The sequence below is a fragment of the Callithrix jacchus genome, chromosome 6, assembly GCF_049354715.1.
Source record: "Callithrix jacchus isolate 240 chromosome 6, calJac240_pri, whole genome shotgun sequence".
NCBI classification, from domain to species: Eukaryota; Metazoa; Chordata; class Mammalia; order Primates; family Cebidae; genus Callithrix; species Callithrix jacchus.
In genome coordinates this window covers 83,047,040-83,069,609 of record NC_133507.1, presented here as the reverse complement: position 1 = coordinate 83,069,609, position 22,570 = coordinate 83,047,040, and the positions used below count along the sequence as shown (strand labels likewise).

The 22,570-nt window shown below is 37.4% G+C and overlaps 1 pseudogene; it reads left to right on the top strand.

Annotated features, from left to right (window-relative positions):
- Positions 1 to 22,224: 22,224 nt before the first annotated feature.
- On the top strand, positions 22,225 to 22,339 carry LOC118155175 (small nucleolar RNA U13; annotated as a pseudogene).
- Positions 22,340 to 22,570: the final 231 nt, after the last annotated feature.

The window sequence follows — 22,570 nt, the reverse complement described above, 5'->3', positions numbered from 1 at the left end:
AGAAATAAATGTAAATGAAAGGGTCTGGGAACAGTGACACCTCAATTTCAATGACCACACAGAAACTATTTACTAAGTACCATGTACCACTAAATGGAATCAAGGCCCCTTGGAGAAATGGCTCATTTCAGGACTAAGGCAAAAAAGTATACAATCATTCTGGAATGCTTCTTTAACACTAGAAAGCAAAGGAGTGCTTGAAAAATAATAGTGACATGTCTAAAGGACAGAGAAACTGACTTGAAGGAGAAAATCTGGACAAATTGAGGATAATTCAAACATTATGAGAATTACAAATTATAGTCACTTGATTAGGAAACTATAAATCCTTACTGATACAAATAAATGAATGATTACATTGAAAGTTTAATAGGGAAAAGAATGAATGAATAATACCAGTTTTATAAGGAATGGGATATTTACATAGTTTCAAAATATCCTCCCATCAAATACTTACAAATTACAAAAGAGAAAGAGAGTAACATTTCAGTGGTGAAGACTGGCAGATGCCGTATTTATCAAGTGATCAAAGTAATGGCATCTGCAACAGGACAGATCAAAATTTTATGCACCTGATAGGCTACAGTGAGAACACAATGTTGCTTCTGGAGTATTTCTGCCAAAGATGCATGACGTGATTCTACTCATTAGGAAACATCAGACCAACCCAAGTAGAGGGACGACCTACAAAATAATTAGCCTATAATTTTCAAAAGCATCAAGGTCATGAAAGCCAAGGAAAGATGAAGAAACTGTTTCAGATTGGAGGAGACAAAAAATACACAACAAAATGAAAGATATGATTCTGAACAAGATATTTTTGCTCTAAAGAGAAATTACTGAGAAAATTGTAAGACTTAAAAAGGGTCTAAGAATTATACAGTAGTTATGTATCAGTGTCAATTTCCTGATTTTGATGATTGTGTTGTGGTTATGTGGGGAAATGTCATGATGGTAGGAAATACACATTAAAGTATTCAGAGTTGATGGGGCATGAGATTAGCATCTTATCCTTAAATGGTGCAGACAAATTTGTTCTTCATTTTGTAATTGCAATTTTCTATAAGATGGAGAGTGATTCAAAACTTTTACAAATTTTAACAGGAAAACTGTCTAGGTTGAATTTTCACTTAGGGGTACCTTATAAACCAAATTAAAGCTTCATTTGGTGGTATTCCTCTCTCTGTCATTCCACTTGCTGTCACTCTCAGTGAGGTTCCTAATTTTCCCAGTTACTGCATTCAGTATTACCCTTAATATAGATTGTTTTTGCCCCATTGGCAGCGAGAATATAAGAAACTCTATTTCCTATTTTAAATTTTCTCTAAGTCACCATATAGGTGTTGGGCTTTTGCATTCTTGTCTTCTTGGCCTGTCATCTGGAAGCTGGTTTCACTCCCTGTTTTGCTCTAGCTACCTCGACTAAGTCCTCAGCATTAAGTCAGTCTTTCCGTTTTTTATTTGGTCAGTCAATAAAAGATAGCAAAATACCCAGAGTACCAACTCTGTGCCAGACACTATCCCAAACACAGGACAATAATATACCCAAAACCCTTCTCATGAGCCCCAGGTACTGAAACAAACAAAACTGCAAAACTGTCTTCAAGTAGAGCTCGTTTCCAAGGTCGTAATTGTTACTCTTCACAGACCTACATGCAAAAAAAGAAAAAAAAATAAGATAATAAATAAAAGGTCATATAGACTCCTATTCTCTAATACCTTTCCCTTTGGAATGGGCAACACAGTTCTGGAAAACAAATGACCAGTACCTGAACCTATTAAACTACCATGACTCATCCCTAAAGTATCCCATTTGGCTTATAATGCTTCTGAATCAATTCTATTAAAAATATCATTAACACTTGCTTACATCATTTACATAATGTGCAGGGACTAAATTAAAAGAGTTTGGAAGAAACAGTATATCTTGAGGCCTAGAAAGAGTGTTATTGCATGCCCCATGATTTAGTGTTCTTATTGCAACATTCTCTTCATAGAATGGCCACAATCACAGCCCTTTTTTTCTTTTTCATCCACGTTAAATATCTGGCTCAGTTACCCAAATGAGATCCTTGCCTACTCAACTGTGGTATAGTAAGCTTTGTGCAAAACAGGTCAGAATTTGCTCTTCTCCTTAATAAAATGATAGGAACTCTTGATCTTTACTAAGTTCTTTGCATTTTCCAGTATTATAAAGCCCTCTCTGTATTATCTCATATGCTTTGCAGTTATCTCCTACCTGTGGTGAGAGTGAGACCTGAAATACAGAAGGAGAAACTGAAACGCAAATAAGTTGATGTTAATCCTTGTGATCGCCAGACTCCACATCTAAAATGTCTTTTCACATTGCACTGCTAATGGGGTTGGAGAGAATATGTTTACCTAGATAGGGTAATAAGATAATCTTTATTAAATTATGATACTTTAGACAGTCAAAGATAAACAAGTTTATCCTACTGCCTTCAGACCAGCTCAGAACAGTGTATCATCATTACCCAACACTAAAAAAACTCTTGAAAGGTATAGGTTAAGCTTTAAGACCCTGGAAATCTAGAGATTCATCTTTATGCCCAATAAAAATAATTTATCTTGCCATTGAAACCAAACATTCTTGTTTTACTAAAAATCAAAAGCAACTGGCAAATTTTTTTCCATAGAGAAAAGACTGTATGCATTTTTAGATTCCAGCATTTTTAGCAGCTGGGGGCAGATCACCACAATTCAGCAGAGACTTAAGTAGATCATGGCTGGGTTACATTTTTGTAAACTGTCATCCAACTCTGGTTCACCCCTCCAATGTGAGCCCTCTCCTTACTGAGAGACTGGTAAGCTCTTTCTGCTTAACAGGTCATGACTCCAATTCTCTGTCTCTTTATCTCCATGAGACTGCCCAAAGATGCCTCACTCCGCTTGTCAGAGTGTGACTTCCTGGTTTGCTTCTTAACTTCCTGCTCTGCCTAAGAATTCCACAAAAAACTCAAGGGGAGGTCTGTAAAGCTTGGGTACCTCTAGCATCTTGGCACCTCCAGCATCTACCCTCTCTCTGGGATGTTGGTCTCCCAAGTCCAAGCAGCCTTCATAACCCCAAGCTTTATTGTTTTCTTTGCATTGTGAATTTATTAGAAGCTCTGCTGGCTTCTCTGCCTCTTAGCTGCAACCCCCTCTAGGATTTTTAGACTCTCTCCACTGGTCAAGAATGGTAAGTATCTCTGGAAGGAAAGCAGCTCACAAAATATCAGCTCATCTCTCAGTAATTACCTTCTTTTCTAGTAACGTGGCCCCTGAGTTACCTCAACTGTTCACCAAATTCTTCAAATACATCTTTTTTATATTTTGTCCCATTTTTCTGTTGTTCTCGGTAGGAGTGTTGTTCTACCATAAGCTAATACATCATGCACTTTAGGGATCTACTTTAACAATCTTAACTGAACATACATCATAGTTTAAAGTGATGCAACTTAAGGGCAAGTTCATAAAAGAACTAGCTCCTGTTCCCATCTTTCTGTGGCATCTTATTATCCCATGTAATATAATCTGAATAATGGAGAAAGAGTAGGTCCCTGCCTGAAAATGACTTATTCACATATACTTGTTACTTAAGATCTAACTTTAGGAAATACATTCAGAGAATTTTCTCGGTTAATCTATAAATGTCTCTAGAAGAAGTCTGGCAGTCATTAACATTGATGATGACAGATGTCAGACTTTTATAATAGGACGAAGATGGGGGGAAAATAGGCATCTAGGTCCTACTAAGGAGAGAATCCAAAGACCAGGTAGCCAGGAATAAGGAAGGAAAGCCATCATGTGAGAAAAGTAACCTCAGAGGATCAAGCTTTTCTATATCCCAATTTTGGCCAGGACTGGCTCTAACCTATCAGGATAATGTACCTCTATCCAGATGAATAAATACTAAGAAGCACCTTAATGTCCAACAAGGCCGTACACTCTTCTTATGGGCCAAAAGGGAGCAACTCTGTCTGCTGGCTTTGTAGAGGATGTAGCCAACTAGGACTGAGTTACTCACTTCTTTCCTATTCCTCTCATTACACAAATGTTTTTATTGATCCAGCATATTAATTTTTTTTCCTTGAACAATAATGAAACCCATGGAAAGGTCCTGGGCTTGCATAGAAAGAAGTAATAAATATGAAAGAAATGAAACATTTGATCTTAAAATGCTTGTGCTATGAGCAACATGTGCTAAATAAAACACTTTCTGTATACACAAACATTAGTCTTAGATTTGGTTCAAACTAAAGCAAGTTTTATTACTCATTGTGAAGTGAGTGTGTTTCCTGTTTCTCCAGAAATGGGAGCTGGTTTGCATCAAGAGGTTTCCCAAAGAGACAGAAAAACCTCAAATCACTGTACATGATCAACATTTGCCATTCTGCTAGCATGTTGCTGCAACTGCTTCCAGCTCTGCTGGGATAAAACATTGACACCTATTATTCAGCAATAATAACAGAGAGATGGAGGGAACCATGAGAAGCAAACCACAATGCCAACATGCTGCAAATGGTATTTTATTTATTTCCAAAATTAAATGAAAGTGGTTACAACCCTAGCCAACCTTGGGTTCTCAGGGCCAAATTTGTCCTAAAACCAAGAAATAACACCTATATCTCAAAGATTCACACAAGTGAAAAGAAATGGAAGGATACTCCTATAAGCAATGCTTATTTTCAAATTAGTTCAATAGAAAGGAAACAATGTTTATTAAACTCCTACCACATACCTGCTAGGCTCAGAGCTTATCGAACTTTTAACATTTGACTTTCACATTACTTCTATGATAGGTGGGATTATTCTCATTTTTGAGAAGAGAAATTTATGGCTCTGAAAATTTGGATTACTTCCTGAGATGACCCCACTAATGAATGGGAGGTATGAGATTTAAGCCTGGGTACTTCTGATTTCAAAGCTCATTGCTCCATGATGAGCAAAATATCCACTTTGTTATCATCCTGTCTTCTGGATTTTTTGAAGCCCTTACTGCTGTAATAGACCATATTCAATGCCTTTTAAAATCAAATGAAGGCATGTATGCCTTATGTTTCACAGTGAGACAACTCCAGACATAAGTTAAAGCCTGAGCACAGAGTTGCCAGGGCCCTGATAATATCACCCTGGCATAAACTGACATAGCAGTAGGCCTCCTCAATTCAAGTTCTGTCAATTCCAATGACTTAATGAAAGCCCTGGGAATGTTAGGAATTTCAATAGCAGGGCACTCTGGGAGCTTTCTATAATCTAAAGCAAATACAAAAATAAAACTACTAGAGAGAACCTATCAAAGCCACAATATATCTATTTCCACAGCTGTTTCTCCTCAGACACTAGGCTCCCTCCTGAGCCTATTATTAAGTGCAAATGACCAGGCTCAGTTACTGTTATTTTTAAAAACATTACTTATCGTGCATTGTATTCTGAAACTTGTTGGCTTATTTTAATTTGCATAATTATAGTAATTTTCTCCTATGTCAATGCTGTAGGATTATATTAGGATTTTGCCTTTTATTTAAAGAACTTTGCAGGTTCAAAAGCATGTTGTTGCTATATCACTTTTGACCCTTTCGGGCAGTTGAGAGGCAGTGATGATGGAAGAATACATTTTGCTAAGTTCACTTCTTGGCTCATGATTGGAAGAACTGGCAGAGGTTTGAAAGACCAAAAAAGGGAAACAGAAATGAAAGTGATTAGGAGAGTAAAAGAGATGTCAAAACAAAGGGAAGATGAGCTCCTCCTTTGTAGAGTTTCTTCAGGGTGTACTTTAGTCTTTCTTATAACATTTGTTTTCCTTTTTTTTTTTTTTTTTTTTTAGCAACTCAGGGCATTTGGTCACATTTTATGGAAAATGAACTCATCTAGTGTATCTTAGAGCCAGGTTAAAAAAAAAAAAAACATCCTGTATCTCTCAATTCTAATCATGTTGTTCTCCATGGAATAAATACTTTGTCCAGAAGATTTGCTCAGCAAAATATTCAGAAGACTGCTAGGCTATTAGCTGTCCACGCTGTTGTAAAATCAATCAGGCAGTTTTTCATTTATTTTATTTTTAAGAAAAATTGTTCATATTTACTTACCATATAGACAGTGCCTAAATTCTACTTTCCCAGGTATTTACAAAGGCACCCCCAGGTTCTTCTGGTATGTCTTGAAATCAAAAAGATAACAAACATCTGATAACATCAAGACAGCAGAATTCAGAACTTGGCTCCTGCCCATCAGTCCCAAGTCCAAAGCTGTCCAAGGAAAGTACAGTCAGGGTCATATAAAATCCAAGACACTCTCCCCGAACTCCAAAAGGGAGATGAAGATAGAAGCTCATGGCCCTAGAAGGTGGCATTATCATTCTGTCCCTTATTTCTTTCTCTTTTTTCTAAAGCTCTGTGACTTCTCAGTCAGTGGGAGGACAATCGAGCAATTGAAACAGCCCAGAAAGACATGAGAAGAGAACAGGCAGCCTAAGGACACCAAGGAAGCTTACTAGCCTTGTAGAGCAGGAGAAAGGTTTCTACATGGGTCATCTGACCCCACAGCTGTATTTCCAACTTTTTCCTAAGCACACTTCACTGGATCACTCATCATGCCTTCAAATGCCATAAGATCTAGGTCAAATGTAAACTCTTCTTCTCTTAAGCCAGTTTTTCTTTATAATTCTAAACACTCAGGTCAGAAACCTCAGCATTATCTTTGAATCCTCCCTCTCTCTGCTTTCCTCACACAACCAGCAACGATAAAGTGATATAGAAACATTGGACTTAGAACCCAAATAAGTGAGTTTCAATCAACACCTCCCCTCACTACCTATCTTCAGCCTCTCTGTGCCTCCCTTGCCTCCTCTGTTCACCGGCGATAATACTTACTACCACAGGAAAGTTATGAGGACCAGATGAAAGAGAGAATATACAAACATCTGTAAGCACTCAGAAAAAGCTACATCAACTCTTAAAATGATCTGTCTCATTTCCAGTGTCATCACACAATTTAAGCCTTTATTAGAACTCACGCTGATAATTGCAATATGTTCTGACTTAGTGGCTCTCAAGTACATTGGCCCTAGTGTTCTCTTCTGATAGTGCCTCCCACCAGCATTATACATGTACGTTTGCCACAGTCAAAACAGCCCTCCCCATTATCAGAACACCCCTATGCTTCCCTATTTTTCTGTTTTTTTTTCCCTAGTATCCCCTTTCCATGGAATGCTTTCCTTTACCTTCTCTTAGCTCATCTTAAATTTCTTTACTTCTATGAAGTCTCTGATTTTCCATATTACATCTGATACCTACCATATTGTAAATACATTCCACTTCAAGAATTTCATTAGTGTCTTCCTTATACCACTGTTCAATTCCTTGTGTGTTAATCATATGTGTCTGTTCCAGCTTCTGCCTCCCAGTTTAGAGCTTCTTTACATCAAAGTATTATTTATTTTTATATGCTCAGGGTCTAACATAATGCCTTCCACAAATTTTTACTGTTTCCAATGTGTTCTTGGAAATACTTTCTTTAACTGGCCATATAGTCACATGAAAAGTATCAAATTGAATTATAACTACTCAGTAAAGAAAACTACACAGCCAGCTTGAGATTCCCAGAGATAACTTAAGATGTCACCAAAACATGATTGAAAAGTAACTAATCTGAACCAAGGCAACTCTAAAATAAGCTATTATTTTAATAAGTTATTATGTCTTATAATAGAAATGTTACGGTTTTAGCTATACCAATAGTATCGACCTTAAATGTTATTGAAAATAAATAATCTTTATCTCTTATTTGTGGAGATATATACATATATGTATATACATATACATATGTGTGTATATATGTATATATGTGTGTATATGTATATGTGTGTATACATGTGTGTATATGATTATGTGTGTATACATACATGTGTATATATACATATATGTATATAAATATTGGTGACATATATATGTATATACATATATATGTCACCAATAAGAAAGCTGAGGCTTAGCAAGAATGAATAGTTTATGTAAGGCAGCACAGGTAAAAAAGAGTTAAACCAAGACTCAAGCCTTTCTATCTTCACGGGCTGTGCTTTTCTCATCATTTTGCACCAACTGCTAGAGTTTTATCAACTCTACTTATGAAAACTTCAAGTCCTTCCTGGGTTTGGGAATAGGCAAAGAAAGATTAAAATACAGCATTTCCTGAGTCACGATGTTATAATCTAGGGCTTGGCAAACTTTTGCAGTAGAGGACCAGATAGTAAATATTTTAGGCTTTGTGGACCATATGGTCTACTCAAATCTGCCATTATTCTGTGAAAGCAGCCACAGAAAATATGTGATGGAATAAGCATGGCTGTGTTCCAACAAAACTTTGAAAACTTTATAAAAATCAGACAGTGGACCAAATCAGGCCTGCAGGCTATAGTGTGTCGCCCCTGTTAAAATCTGCAATAAAAGCTCATCTACTATCATGGCAAAGAGGTCAGCAAAATGCTGTCTTGTGCTAGTATGAAACATTAATGAATTAATCATTCATATTATACTTGTATTAGATATTTAGGACACAATACTGCATAAAACATGGAAATTGACAAAATCATACATAATTACAACTCCAAAACACATGCTATTCCCTCAGCAGAAATTGAGATAGTCTACTAAAACACATTTTAAAAAATTTTAAAGTGTAAAGCATTTCTTCCCTGCAGTTGTTTGAATTTAGAATATGTCATTAACAGCCTTTAAGTCCAGAAAATAAATGAAGTCAAATACCTATGACCTTTGGTTCTACATTTTCACTCCTGAAATAAATGATCCATTCCACAGAGTGTGAACTATGGTACCTCAGACTAGAGACGATTCAATAATAACTTGATCTTTCTTGAGAAAAGGATTGTGTAGGAAATTATAGCATGCAGAATATAACTTGCTTTTAACAGAGATGAGTTTTGTTTTCATATAAGCACGCAGAAAGATTTGACCCAACATGGCAGACAATTTATTTATAGAGAAAATGCCTCTATCCCCTTGTGAGCTAGTTGAAAGCATTTACTGAGACTTCAGATTGGTTATACAATTGTGGAAAGCTCACACAATGTGAGGTTGTGACTCAGTAAAGAATAGGAGGCACATTACTTTGCTGTCTCTCTGGGAAGCCTGGCCTAACCTCCACAGTAGAAACTATCTCCTTTACATCTTCTCTTATACTCATGGTTCAGAGCCCTCATTTGCTCCTATGTATTGTCTGTTATTGTTAGCCATTTATTTTAAATACAAATCTTATTTTTAGAATTAGATTGTAATCTTTGAAATGGGATACATGAGAGTCTAAACCTCAATTTCACTTTTTATTAGCTTTGAGGTTGTTGCCAAGCTATTCATCTTTTCTGAATCAGTTGCACATAGTAATAGTATCTATTTCATGGGCTTTTGTTGGCTCACATTTAGTAACCAGCAAAACTATTGTCACCACCATCACTATCATAGGTATTTTCATGCCTTCTCCTCTATGAAGTTTCCATTAACTGCCCAACCACAATTCATTGTTCACAACCCCACAGAATTTTCAGAACATTCAAATACTTTATCAATTTTATGCCTATTAGCTCAACCTACACTCCTAACAGAATTACCTTCACTTATTTATGTCCTGGATTGTTACCGAGAGTAGACATTAAAGAAAAAAAAAATGGTCATTTGAAAATCACCTATCTATTTGTTGTAAAGCTATAAATAAAAATACTATGTTGTTCAATATTCCTTTTACAAGGTCAGTTTTGATATGAATTAACTGAGAAAATGTCACCTTTTCTTAAAAACCAGAGCACTTCTAAGAGTAATAAGAAGTATCTAACTGCATTTTACTTGATGCCCTAGATTCTCTAGATTCTGAGTTGTAATTCCTCCTATTTAGTATTTTTTCTTTTTCTTTAGTGGGGCTTTGATTCCTTAAAAACAACTCAGAAACATATATATTAACATCTCCCAATTTACATGTTGGTTAGGTTCTTGGAAAGTGGTAAGTGATTCAAAAACACTTAAATCAAACTTAGATTTGGCATAATAAAAAAGGAGATATATTTTGGTACCCTTTTTTTGTATCACATCAATATGAACTGTAAATAAACAGTTTATGTAAATATGTGAACATATTAAAAATGTTTATTCATGAACAGAAACAGAGTCCCTGAGACTGTCCAATAGATCTACAATAGACATAAGGTATGAAGCCATTGGGAATTCTGGCATACAAAGTGTTACACATGGAGGTGAAAGATAAAACCCATAATGCTCATTAATTCACCTTTTTTAATGCATCTGAGAACCTAGACTTTTACTCCATTGGTGTCAGCCTTTTTCTGTTTCTTTTTCTATAGGCTTTCTGGCTCGCATTATATTTTTTAGTCAGGATTTTTACTTGAAATGGACACAGGACTCCATAAGGCATAATCTGAGGATACTTGAAGGGTACACATAGTAATTGAAAAGGATTTTATGAGTGCTGGCCAACAATCACTGTGCATTATGATGAGGGTAATGCCACATGCTGTCAACCTTACCACCAGGCAGTACCCTCGAACTAATGAAGGAATCTCTCATGCACATAAAATATGGCAGGCAGTTTACATAATGCCATTCTAAACTTAGGACACATATCTGCTAAATATTGTTAATTTCCTATCAACTTATTCCCATAACTCTCAAGTTAAATCACATAAATTTATAAATTGACAAATATATTTAGAAATACATAGTTTTAAGTTGAATCAAACAACTTCTTTAAGCCCTCATTTTCCTAATTATAAAACAATGCTAATATACCTCCTTCATGGAGTTGTTGTGAGAACTATATGAAATAACACTGTATAGTGTTTAACATCATGCTCAACAGAGTAAGTATTCATTAAGTGTTGGTCACGCCTCTTGGCTATTATGAAGAAGTGACAGATGTCAGTATATAAAAGTATTTATGGAGTCTATCTCTAACCCTTCAAGCCAGCCTGGTACATAAATTTCAAATGTCCCTAGAACCAAAAGGTCTGGACTTGAGCATGAGAAACCCAAGATGGACCCAGGTAGGCAAGAGCAGTTGCAGCGGACAGAGAAAAAGTCATCTGCCTCTGGCCTTTATGCTCCATGTTTTGGTGCTGTGAGACAGGCATTATAACTTAACAATCTGTAAGCATATGGTACAGTATTATTCACTACCATCATCATAATGAGGTCTCTAGAACTTATTCTACATAACTAAAAGTTTTAGATCTTGAATATTCTCATCACACATATGTAGAAAGGGTAACTATGTGAAGTGATGGGTATGTCAATTAACTTGATTGTAATAACAATTTCACAATGTACATTACATTGTCCAACTGAAACATAATTTTTATAAAATAAAAACAAAAGGTTATTAAAAAGCTATAGGCAGAAAGTAAATACAGTGGAGAAAACAGAATTTGGCTTTTTCTATTTTGAAATGAGTACATGAGTATTACATTCTCACTTGTGAAACTTCAAACAAATCAAAAATATAGTAAGAAATGCAAGTCCCATTTTATCCCCCACCCCCATACACACTCTCTTTCCTATCTCACTCTGCTTAGAAGTGATCAATTTTACCAGTTTAAAATACCTCATTTAACATCCTTTTTCAAGTCATTTCCCTAAGATATGGACAAATATACAAATGCATGCTTTTTTGACATAAAGGAACCATATACTATACAGGTCGCTCTGCATCATACGACCTTCACTTAACAATATGTAATTGGTATCTTTCCAAGTCAGTTCATAAGTATGCAGCTCTTTCTTATAATTGATTAAATAATGTTTTGCAATGTACATTTTTAAATCAACTTTTAAGTTCCAGGGTACATGTGCAGGATGTTTAGGTTTGTTACATCAACATGCACCATGGTGGTTTGCTGCACAGATCAACTCAGGTATTAAGCCCAGCACACAGCTGGGCTGTTCTTTCTGATGCTCTCCCTCTCCCCACCCCCCACGACAGGCCCCAGTGTGTGTTGTTCCCCACCATGTGTCCATGTGTTCTCATCGTTCAGCTCCCAATTGTAAGTAAGAACATGCAGTGTTTGGTTTTCTGTTCCTGCATTAGTTTTCTGAGGATAACAACCTCTAGCTCCATCCATGTCCACACAAAGGACATGATCTTATTCCATTTTATGTCTGCATAGTATTCCATGGTGAATATGTACCACATTTTCTTTATCCAGTCTACTGTTGATGAGCATTTGAGTTGAATTCATGTCTTTGCTATTGTGAATAGGGCTGCAATGGACATACCTACATGTGTATCTTTATAACAGAATGATTTGTATACCTTTTGGTATGTACCCAGTAATGGGATTGCTGGGTCAAATGGTATTTCTGCTTCTAGTTTTTTAAAGAATTGCCACACTGTCTTCCACAATGGTTGGACTAATTTACACTCCCACCTACACTGTAGAAGCAATCATTTTTTCTCCACAACCTCATCAACATCTGTTGTATCTGGACTTTTTTAATAATCACCATTCTGACTGGTGTGCATTTCTCTAATGATCAGTAATGTTGAGCTTTTTAAAATATTTGTTGGCTGCATGAATGTCTTCTTTTGAGAAGTCTGTTCATGTACTTTGCCTACTTTTTAATAAGGTTGTTTTCTTCTTGTAAATTTGGTTAAGTGCCTTGTAGACTCTGCATATTAGACCTTTGATGGACAGTTGGCAGAAATTTTCTCCCATTTTGTAGGTTGTCTGTTCACTCTGATGACAGTTTCTTTTGCTGTACATAGCTCTTTAGTTGCATTAGATCCCATTTGTCAATTTTTGCTTTTGTTGCAATTGCTGTTGGTGTTTTTGTTATGAAATATTTGTCCATGCCTATGTCCTGAATGATATTGCCTAGATTTTTTTCTAGGAATGATATTGCTAGATTTTCTTCTAAGGGTTTTATAGTTTTGGGAATCACATTTAAGTATTTAATCCATCTTAACCTAATTTTTGTATAAGGTGTAAGGAAAGGGTCCAGTTTCAATTTTCTGCATATGGCTAGCTAGTTCTCCCACCACCAATTATTAAATAAGTAACCGGTTTCCCATTGCTTTTTTTGGTCAGGTTTCTCAAAGATCATATGATTCTAGATGTGTGGACTTATTTCTGAGTTCTCTATTCTGTTTCATTTGGCATATGTGTCAGTTTTTGTACCAGTACCATGCTGTTTTGGTTACTGTATTCATGTAGTATAAGTTTGTAGACAGGTAGCATGATGCCTCCAGCTTTGTTCTTTTTGTTTTAGATTGTCTTGGCTATATAGGCTCTTTTTCAGTTACATATGAATTTTAAAGTCTTTTCTAATTCTGTGAAGAATGTCAATTGTAGTCTAATGGGAATAGCATTGAATCTATAAATTTCTTTGGGCAGTATGGCCATTTTCATATTGATTTTTTCTATCCATGAGCATGGAATGTTTTTCCATTTGTTTGTGTCCTCTCTTATTTCCTTGAGCAGTGGTTTGTAGTTCTCCTGAAAGAGGTCCTTTATGTCCCTTGTTAGCTATATTACTAGGTATTTTATTATCTTTGCAGCAATTGTGAATGGGAGTTCATTCATGGTTTGGCACTCTGCCTGCCTGTTATTGATAAATAGAAATGCTACCAATCTTTGCACACTGATTTTGTATGCTGAGACTCTGCTGGAGTTGGTTAGCTTAAGAAGCTTTGGGACTGAGATCATGAGGTTTCTTAGATATAGGATCATGTCATCTGCAAACAAAGATAATCTGACTTTCTCTCTTCCTATCTGAATACATTTTATTTCTTTATCTTGCCTGATTGCCCTAGCCAGAACTTCTAATGCTATGTCGAATAGGTGTGGTGAGAGAGGACATCCTTGTCTTGTGTTGATTTTCAGGGGAATGGTTCCAGCCTTTGCCCATTCAGTATGGCACTGGTTGTGGGTTTGTCATATATGGTTCTTATTATTTTGAGGCATATTCCTTCAATACCTAGTTTACTGAGAGTTTTTAACACGGAGGGGTGTTGAATTTTATCAAAGGCCTTTTCTGCAACTACTGAGTTAGTAATGTGGTTTCTGTCTTTGGTTTTGTTTATGTGATTAATTAAATTTATTGATTTGTGTATGTTGAACCAACCTTGCATTCTGTGGATGAGGTAGATAAGCTTTTTGATGTGCTGCCAGATTTGGTTTGCCAGCATCTTATTGAGGATGTTTCCATCAATGTTCATCAGGGATATTGGTATGAAGTTTTCTCTCTCTCTTTTATTTTACTTTTTATTTTTTATATCTCTGCCAGGTTTTGGCATCAGGATAATACTGGCCTCATAAAATCAATTAGGGAGGAGTCCCTCCTTTTCAATCTTTTTGTAAAAGTTTCAGTAGAAATGATATCAGCTCTTCTCTGTACCTCTGGTAGAATTCAGCTATAATTCTGTCTGGTCCTGGGCTTTTATTGCTTGGTAGGCTATTACTGTCTCAATTTTTAGAACCCATTATTGGTTTCTTTAAGGATGTACTTTCTTCTGGTCCAGTCTTGGGAGTGTCCAAGAATTTATCCATTTCTTCTCAATTTTCTAGTTTATAATGCATAGAGGTGTGTATAGTATTATCTCATGGTTGTTCATATGTATGTGGGGTCAATGGTGATATTCCCTTCATCATATTTCATTGTATCTGATTCTTCTCTCTTCTCTATTAGTCTGGCCAGTGATCTATTTAATTAACTTTTCAAATAACTAGTTCCTGGATTTGTTAATCATTTGAAGGGTTTTTCATGTCTCTACCTCCTTCAGTTCTGCTCTGATCTTGGATATTTCTATTCATCTGCTGACTTTGGAATTTGTTTGCTCTTGGTTCTCCAGTTCTTTTAGTTGCAATGTTGGGTAGTCAATTTGAAATCTTTCTAGCTTTTTGATGTGGGCATTTGGTGCTATAAATTTTCCTCTTAAGACTGCATTAGCTGCATCCCAGAGATTCTAGTGTGCTGTCTCTTCTCTCTCAGTTTCAAAAAACTTCTTGATTTCCATCTTAATTTCATTAGTTGCTCGGGGGTCATTCAGGAGCAGGTTGTTTAATTTCCATTAGTTGTGTGGTTTTAAGTGAGTTTCTTGAGTTTTAATTTGATTGTGCTGTGATTTAAGAGACTATTTGTTGTTTTTGGTTATTTAGGAGTGTTTTACTTCTTACTATGTAATCAATTTTAAAGTGCCATGTGGTGATGAGAAGAACGTGCATTCTGGTTTTTGGTTGCTATTGTTGTTTTTTATTTTTTGGGGGGTGGAGAGTTCTATATGTATCAGGTCCACTTGATCCAGAATTGAGTTTAGGTCCTGGATATCTTTGCTGATTTTCTATCTCAATTATCTGTCTACTATTGTCAGTGGGTGTTAAACCCTCCCACTATTATTGTGTGATAGATCTTAGACTATCATACCTTTCTAAGTCTTACACTCTTTGTAAGTCTCTAAGAACTTGTTTTATGAATCTGGTTGCTCCTGTATTGGGTGAATATATACTTAGTATAGTTAGTTCTTCTTAGTGAATTGAACCCTTTGCCATTATGCAATGCCCTTGTCTTTTTTTTAATCATTGTAAGGCCATTTTGTCAGAAACTAGAATTGCAACACCTGATTTTTTCTTTTTATTTGCTCGATAAATTTTCATCCATCCCTTTATTTTGAGCTTATATGTGTTTTTGCACATGAGATGTGTCTCTTGAAGACAAGATAACAATGGGGCTTGACTGTTTATCCAGCTTGCCATTATGTGCCTTGTAATTGGGGCATTTAATCCATTTACATTTAAGCTTAATATAGTTATGTGTGAATTTGATCCTGTCATCATGATGTTAGCTGGTTATTTTGCAGACTTGTTTATGTAGTTGCTTCATAGTGTCACTGATCTGTCACTACTAGTGTGTTTTTGTACTGGCTATTAATGGTTTTTCCTTTTCATTTGTAGTGCTTCGTTCAGGAGCTCTTCCAAGTGAGGCTGGGTAGTGATGAATTTCTTCAGCATTTGCTTATCTGAGAAAGATTTTATTTCTCCTTCACTTATGAAGCTCAGTTTGGCTGGATATGAAATTCTAAGTTGGAAATTCTTGTCTTTAAGAATGCTGAATACTGGCCCCCAATTTCTTCTGGTCTGTAGGGTTTCCACTGAAAAGTCCCGTTAGTCTGATAGACTTCCCTTTGTGGGTCTCCTGGCCTTTCTCTCTAGCTGCTCTTAACATAGTTTTCTTTCCATTTCAATCTTATGGAATCTGTTAATTATGTGTCTTGGGAATGATTGTCTCATGGAGTATCTAAGTGGTGTTCTCTGTATTTCCTGAATTTGCATGTTGGCCTGTCATGCTAGCTTGAAGAAGTTCTCCTGGATGATATCTTGAAGTGTATTTTCCAACTTGTTTCCATTCTCCTCATTTCTTTCACATACCTTCATCAGTCATAGGTTCAGTCTTTTTACATAGTTCCATAGTTCTTGGAGGTTTCATTCATTCCTTTTCATTCTTTCTTCTCTACTCTTGTCTGCGTGTCTTATTTCAGAAAGATAGTCTTCATGCTCTGACATTTATTCCTCTGTTGGTGTATTTGGCTGTTGATACTTGTGATTATATTATGAAGTTCTTGTGTTTTTCAGCTCTATCAGGTAGTTCATGTTGTTATCTAAACTGGTGATTCTGGTTATCTGCTCCTGTGATATTTTATTATGATTCTTAGCCTTTTTGCATTAGGTTAGAACATGCTCCTTTAGCTCAGTGAACTTGGTTATTATTCACCTTCTGGAGCCTCCCTTTGTCAATTCATCCATCTCAGCCTCAGTCCAGTTTTGTGCCCTTGCTGGAAAGGTGTTCCAATCATTTGGAGAAGAGACATTCTGGCTTTTTGAGTTTTCAGCATTTTTGTGTTGATTCTTTCTCATCTTTGTGGGTTTATCTACCTTTGATCTTTGAGGTTGCTGATTTTTGCATTGGATTTTGTGGGGCCTTTATTGTTGACGTTGCTGTTGTTGTTGCTTTCTGTTTAACAGTCAGGACCCTCTTCCATAGGGCTGCTGCAGTTTGCTGAGGGTCTACTCCAAACCCTAGCTTCCTCAGACCCTCTCACACCAAGAGGTATCAGCAGTGAAGGCTGCAAAACAGCAAATATGGCAGCCTGCTCCCTCCTCTGGGAGCTCCATTGCAGGGGGGCACCAACTTGATGCCAGTAAGAACTCTTCTGTAGGAGATATCTGGAGAGTCCTATTAGGAGGTCTCACCCAGTCAGGAGGAATGGGAATAGAGTCTGGCTTAAAGAAGTGTCAGGCTGACCCTTGGCATACCGTGTATGCTGCACTGGGTTGAGGGCAACTCCCCATGTTCAGACCACCCAGACTTTCCCTAGCCAGCAGGTGGGAACATCTGTCAGCTGAGCTGCAGGTACAGCAGCCACCCCTCCCCCGATGGCTCCATCCCAGAGATCAGAGTCTGTTTGTAAAACCCTGGCAAGATTTGTTGAAAATTCCATAGGGAGACCCAAACCAGTGAGGAGTGATGGATCAGGGTCCCACTTAAAGAAGCAGCCTGGCTATGATCTGCCAGAGCAGCTGTATGTTACTGTGCTCTGAGAAATTTCTCCCAGTTCAGACTGCCCAGACTCCTCAGATCCAGCAAGCCAAAAGGCGGGTTCTGGCTGCAGAAATGTTACCCTTCCCTCCAGGAACTTGTCATCTCAGGCAGTCTCCAGCTTGCTGCCGCAGGCTGGCAGCTGGGTTTCCAAGCCAGTGTATCTTAACTTGTGAAGTGCTATGAAAATGAGGCCCACAGAATGATGCCACTTGGCTCCCTAACTTCTGCTCCCTTTCAAGGGGAGTGCATAGAACATCTCCTATCTCACCAGAATTCCTGGGACCTGAGCATGCAAAAAATCCCATATCTCCCATGCATCTGAGTGGTCACTGAGAGACCACACAGCTCTGTGCTTCAGACCCAAGGCCCTACTAGCATGGGCTCATAAGGGAATCTCCTTCCCTGTAGGTTGCAAAGATTCATGGGAAAAGCAAGGAAAATCAGTGAGTGACTGTGTGACCCTGCCTCATTTAATTCTCCTAGTTCCATGCCCTACCTTGTTTTTCCTTGCTCTCAGGGTCACATTGACTGTCTAGTCAGTCCCAGTGTGAGAACCTGGATACCTCAGCTGAAGATGTAGGGTTCACTTGCTGTTTTCTTTCTTCTCTGTGAGAGCTGTAAACCTCAGCTGCTTCTAATCAGCCATCATGGCCTAGGATCTATCATGATGTACAAAATCACAATTAATTTAGATGTTACGTTACCAATAGAAATTTAAAGAATTCCTATTTGGTGTGAGAGATGGTTTGGCACTGTGTTCCCACCCAAATATCATCTCAAATTGTAATCTCCACATGTCAGAAGAGGGGCCTGGTGAAAGGTGATTAATTCATCAGGACAGATGCCCCCTCTACTATTCTTGTGACCGTGAGTTCTCATAAAATCTGGTTGTTTGAAAGTATATGGAACTTCCCCCTTCTCTCTCTCTCTTTCTCCTGCTCTACCATGGTGAGACATACTTGCTTCCCCTTCCACCATGATTTTAATTTCCCTGAGGCCTCCCAGTCATGCTTCCTGTGAAGCCTGCAGAACTGTGAATCAATTAAACCTCTTTTTTCATAAATTACTCAGTTTCAGGTAGTTCTTTATAGCTGTGTGAAAACAGACTAATACAGAAAATTGATACCAGGGGAGTGGGACACTGCTATAAAGATACCTGAAATGTGGAAGAAATTTTGGAACTGGGTAATGGGTAGAGATTGGAACAGTTTGAGGGTTTCAGAAGACAGAAGGATGTAGGAAAGTTTGGAAACTTCTAGAGACTTGCTGAATGGTCTTGACCAAAATGTTGACAATGATATGGACAGTTAAGTCCAGACTGATGGGGGTCTCAGATGGAGATGAGAAACTTACTGGGAAATGGAGTAAAGGTCACTCTTGCTATGCTTTAGCAAAGAGACTGGTGTCATTTTGCCCCTGCCCTGGAAATATATGGATCTTTTAACCTGAGAGCTATGACTTAGGGTATTTGGCAGAAAAAATTTCTAAGCAGCAAAGCATTCAAGAAGTGACCTGGCTATTTCTAAAAATGTATGTTCATATGCATGAAGAAATAGATAGTCTGAAATTGGAACTTATATTTAAAAGGAAAGTGGAGCCTAAAAGTTTAGAAAATTTGCAGCCTGACCATGTGGTAGAAAAGAAAAACTGATTATCTGGGGAGAAATTCAAGCTGGCTGTAGAAATTTATATAAGTTATGAGAAGCCAAATGTTAATAGTCAAGACAATGGGGAAAATGTCTCCAGGACATTTCAGAGTTCTTCATGGCAGCCCCTTCCATCACAAGCCTGGAGGCCTAGGAGGGGAAAATGGTTTCATGAGCCAGGCCCAGGACCCTGCTGCTCTGTGCAGCCTCAGGAAATGGCATCCTGTGTCCCAGGCACTCCACCTCCATCCATGACTAAAAGGGGCCAAGGTACAGCTTGGGCCATGCCTTCTGATAGGCCAAGTCCCAAACCTTGGCAGCTTCCACATGGTGTCAGGCCTGCAGGTATGCAGAGGCAAGAACCAAGGTTTGGAAACCTCCACCTAGATCTTAGAGGATGTATGGAAACACCTGGATGTCCAGACAAAAGTCTGCATTAGGAGCGACCTCATGGAGAACCTCCGCTAAGGCAATGTGAAAGGGAAATGTAGAGTTGAGCCCCCAAATAAAATCCCCACAGGGGCACCACCTAGTGGAGCTTTAAAAAAAGAGCCACCATCCTCCAGACTCCAGAATGGTAGATCTACATGCACCTTAAAAGCTGCAGGCATTCAATGCCAGCCCATGAAAGCAGCTGTGGGAGCTGTCTCCTGCAAAGCCACAGGGGCAGAGCTGCCCAAGGTTGCGGGAGCCCACCTCTTCCATCAGCATGCCCTGGGTGTGAAACATGGAGTCAAAGGAAATTATTTTGAAGCTTTAAGATTTCTTGACCTCGTGATCCACCCTGGTCAACATGGTAAAACTCAGTCTCTATTAAAAATACAAAAAATTAGCTGGGCATGGTGGCACATGCCTGTAATCCCAGCTACTCAGGAGGCTGAGGCAGGAGAATTGCCTGAACCCAGGAGGTGGAGGTTGTGGTGAGCCGAGATCACGCCATTGCACTCCAGCCTGGGTAAGAAGAGCGAAACTCCGTCTCAAAAAAAAAAAAAAAAAAAAGATTTAATGGCTGCCTTGCTGAGTTCTAGACTTGCATGGGGCCTGTAGCCCCTGTTTTGGCCAATTTCTCCAATTTGGAATTGGAGCATTTGCCCAATGTCTGTACCCTCACTGTATCTTGGAAGTAACTAACTTGTTTTTTATTTTTCAGGTTCTGAGGCAAAAGGGACTTAACTTGTCTCAAATGACTTTGGACTGTTGACTTCTGAGTTAATATTGAAATGAGTTAAGACTGGGAGACTGTTGAGAAGGTATAATAATATATTGCAATGTGAGAAGGATATGAGACTTGGGAGGGGCCCGTGGTGGAATGAGATAGTTTGCATTTGTGTCCCTGACCAAATTTCATGTCAAATTGGAGGAGGGACCTGATGAGAGGTGACTGGATCATGGGGGCAGATTTCTCCCTTGTGAGTCTTGTGATATTAAATGAGTTCTCATGAGATCTGATCATTTAAAAGTGTGTGACACCTCCCTCACTCCTGCTCTGCCATGGTAAGACGTGCTTGCTTCCCCTTCACCTTCTGCCATGATTGTAAGTTTCCCGAGGCCTCCTAGCCATGCTTCCTGTTAGAGCTAGTAGAATTGCTGAGTATATACATACGATTTCATAGACAGAGTCGAATTTCTCTCAATAAAGATCATGATTACTTATAAAACTATCACAATGTGAAAGAATATATGTTTTCTTATATATAATAAATCCTGGGCAAACATCAATGTATTTAATATTTGTCACTTTTAAGGGCAAAGATTAGCATTCCATTTTTGTTTAAAATTTTATCTCTGTTATAACTAAGATTTATATTCATTCTTTTAATTTCTCCTATAAATTACTAATTTATATTATATATTTTCTTGTTTAGGTTTTGATTTTTTTCTTACCAATTACAAGAAATTTTTGAAATATTTTGACTACTAATTCTTGGATATTTCAGATGACTTCGTCTATTGCACATAAAGTGTGACTTATTGTTCCCTTTTCTAATTATTTTATTATATTGTATTACATATATAATAATATTGCATATATTTCAAATATTATATACAATATAATTAATTAGGTACTATAACACCTAACAAGTGCTATATTAGAAGTATAACACTTCAAATGCTTTTTCTTATCTAGTTTTATTTCTAGGAATTTATTTTGAAAGTACCAATATCAGTGGACATCTTCCTTTTATTGCTAACCTCAATAGGTATATTTTTTAATATTTCATCATTCAGATACAATGGAGAAAGAAGAGTCTCTTCAATAAACGGTGCTGGGAAAACTAGATTTTCACATGCAAAAGAATCAAATTAGTACCTTATCTTACACCATACACAAAAGTCTACTTAAAGTAGATTTTTAAAAAACCTACATGTAAAACCTTAAGTCATCAAACTCTTAGAAACATAGGTGAAAATCTCCTTGAATTGGCCTTGGCAATGATGTTTTAAATATCACACCCAAAGCCCATGTTACAAAAAGAAGAATAAGTAAATGGGACTATATCAAGCTAAAATGCTTCTGCACAACCAAGGTAACAATCAATAAATGAATATGCAGCCTATGGACTAGGAAAACAATAATTGTAAACCACATACTGATAAGAGGTTAGTATCCAAAATTTACAAATAACTCTTTCAACTCAATAGCAGAAAAATAAATAACCCTATTAAAAAATGGATAAAGAACCTAAACACATATTTCCTCAAAGAAGACATAAAAATGGACAACTAGTATAGGAAAAGGTGTGCAACATTACTAATCATCTGGGAAGTACAAAGTAAAATCACTTGGAATCACCTCACACCTGCCTGGAGGAATAGCTATTATCGAAAAGACAAGCAATAACAAATGTTGACAAGGGTATGGAGAAAAGATAATCCTACTATTCTGTTGGTGGGACACTAGATTGGTACAGCCTTTATGAAAGACAGTATGGGGGTTCCTAAGGAAATTAAAAATAGAACTCCTGATATTTTTGCAGTTCATGAACATGGTGATAGGGTGTTCACACGAATGTGTGAGATGTGCCACACATTGTGTGCCTCTGAACCTTGTTATGATCTTGGCACATTACCTATATGACGTGGGGGGAAAAAACTACTCTATAATCCAGCAATCCTTTCTCTGGATATACACCCAAAGGAGATGAAATCATCTCATAAAGATATCTGAACTTCCTTGTTCACTGCAGCATTATTCACAATAACCAAAATATGAAAAAGAAAAACAACTTAATGCCCATTGGCGTACAAGTAGCTAAAGAAAATGTGGTATACACACATATTCATAAAGTTGACCCTTGAACAACACAATCT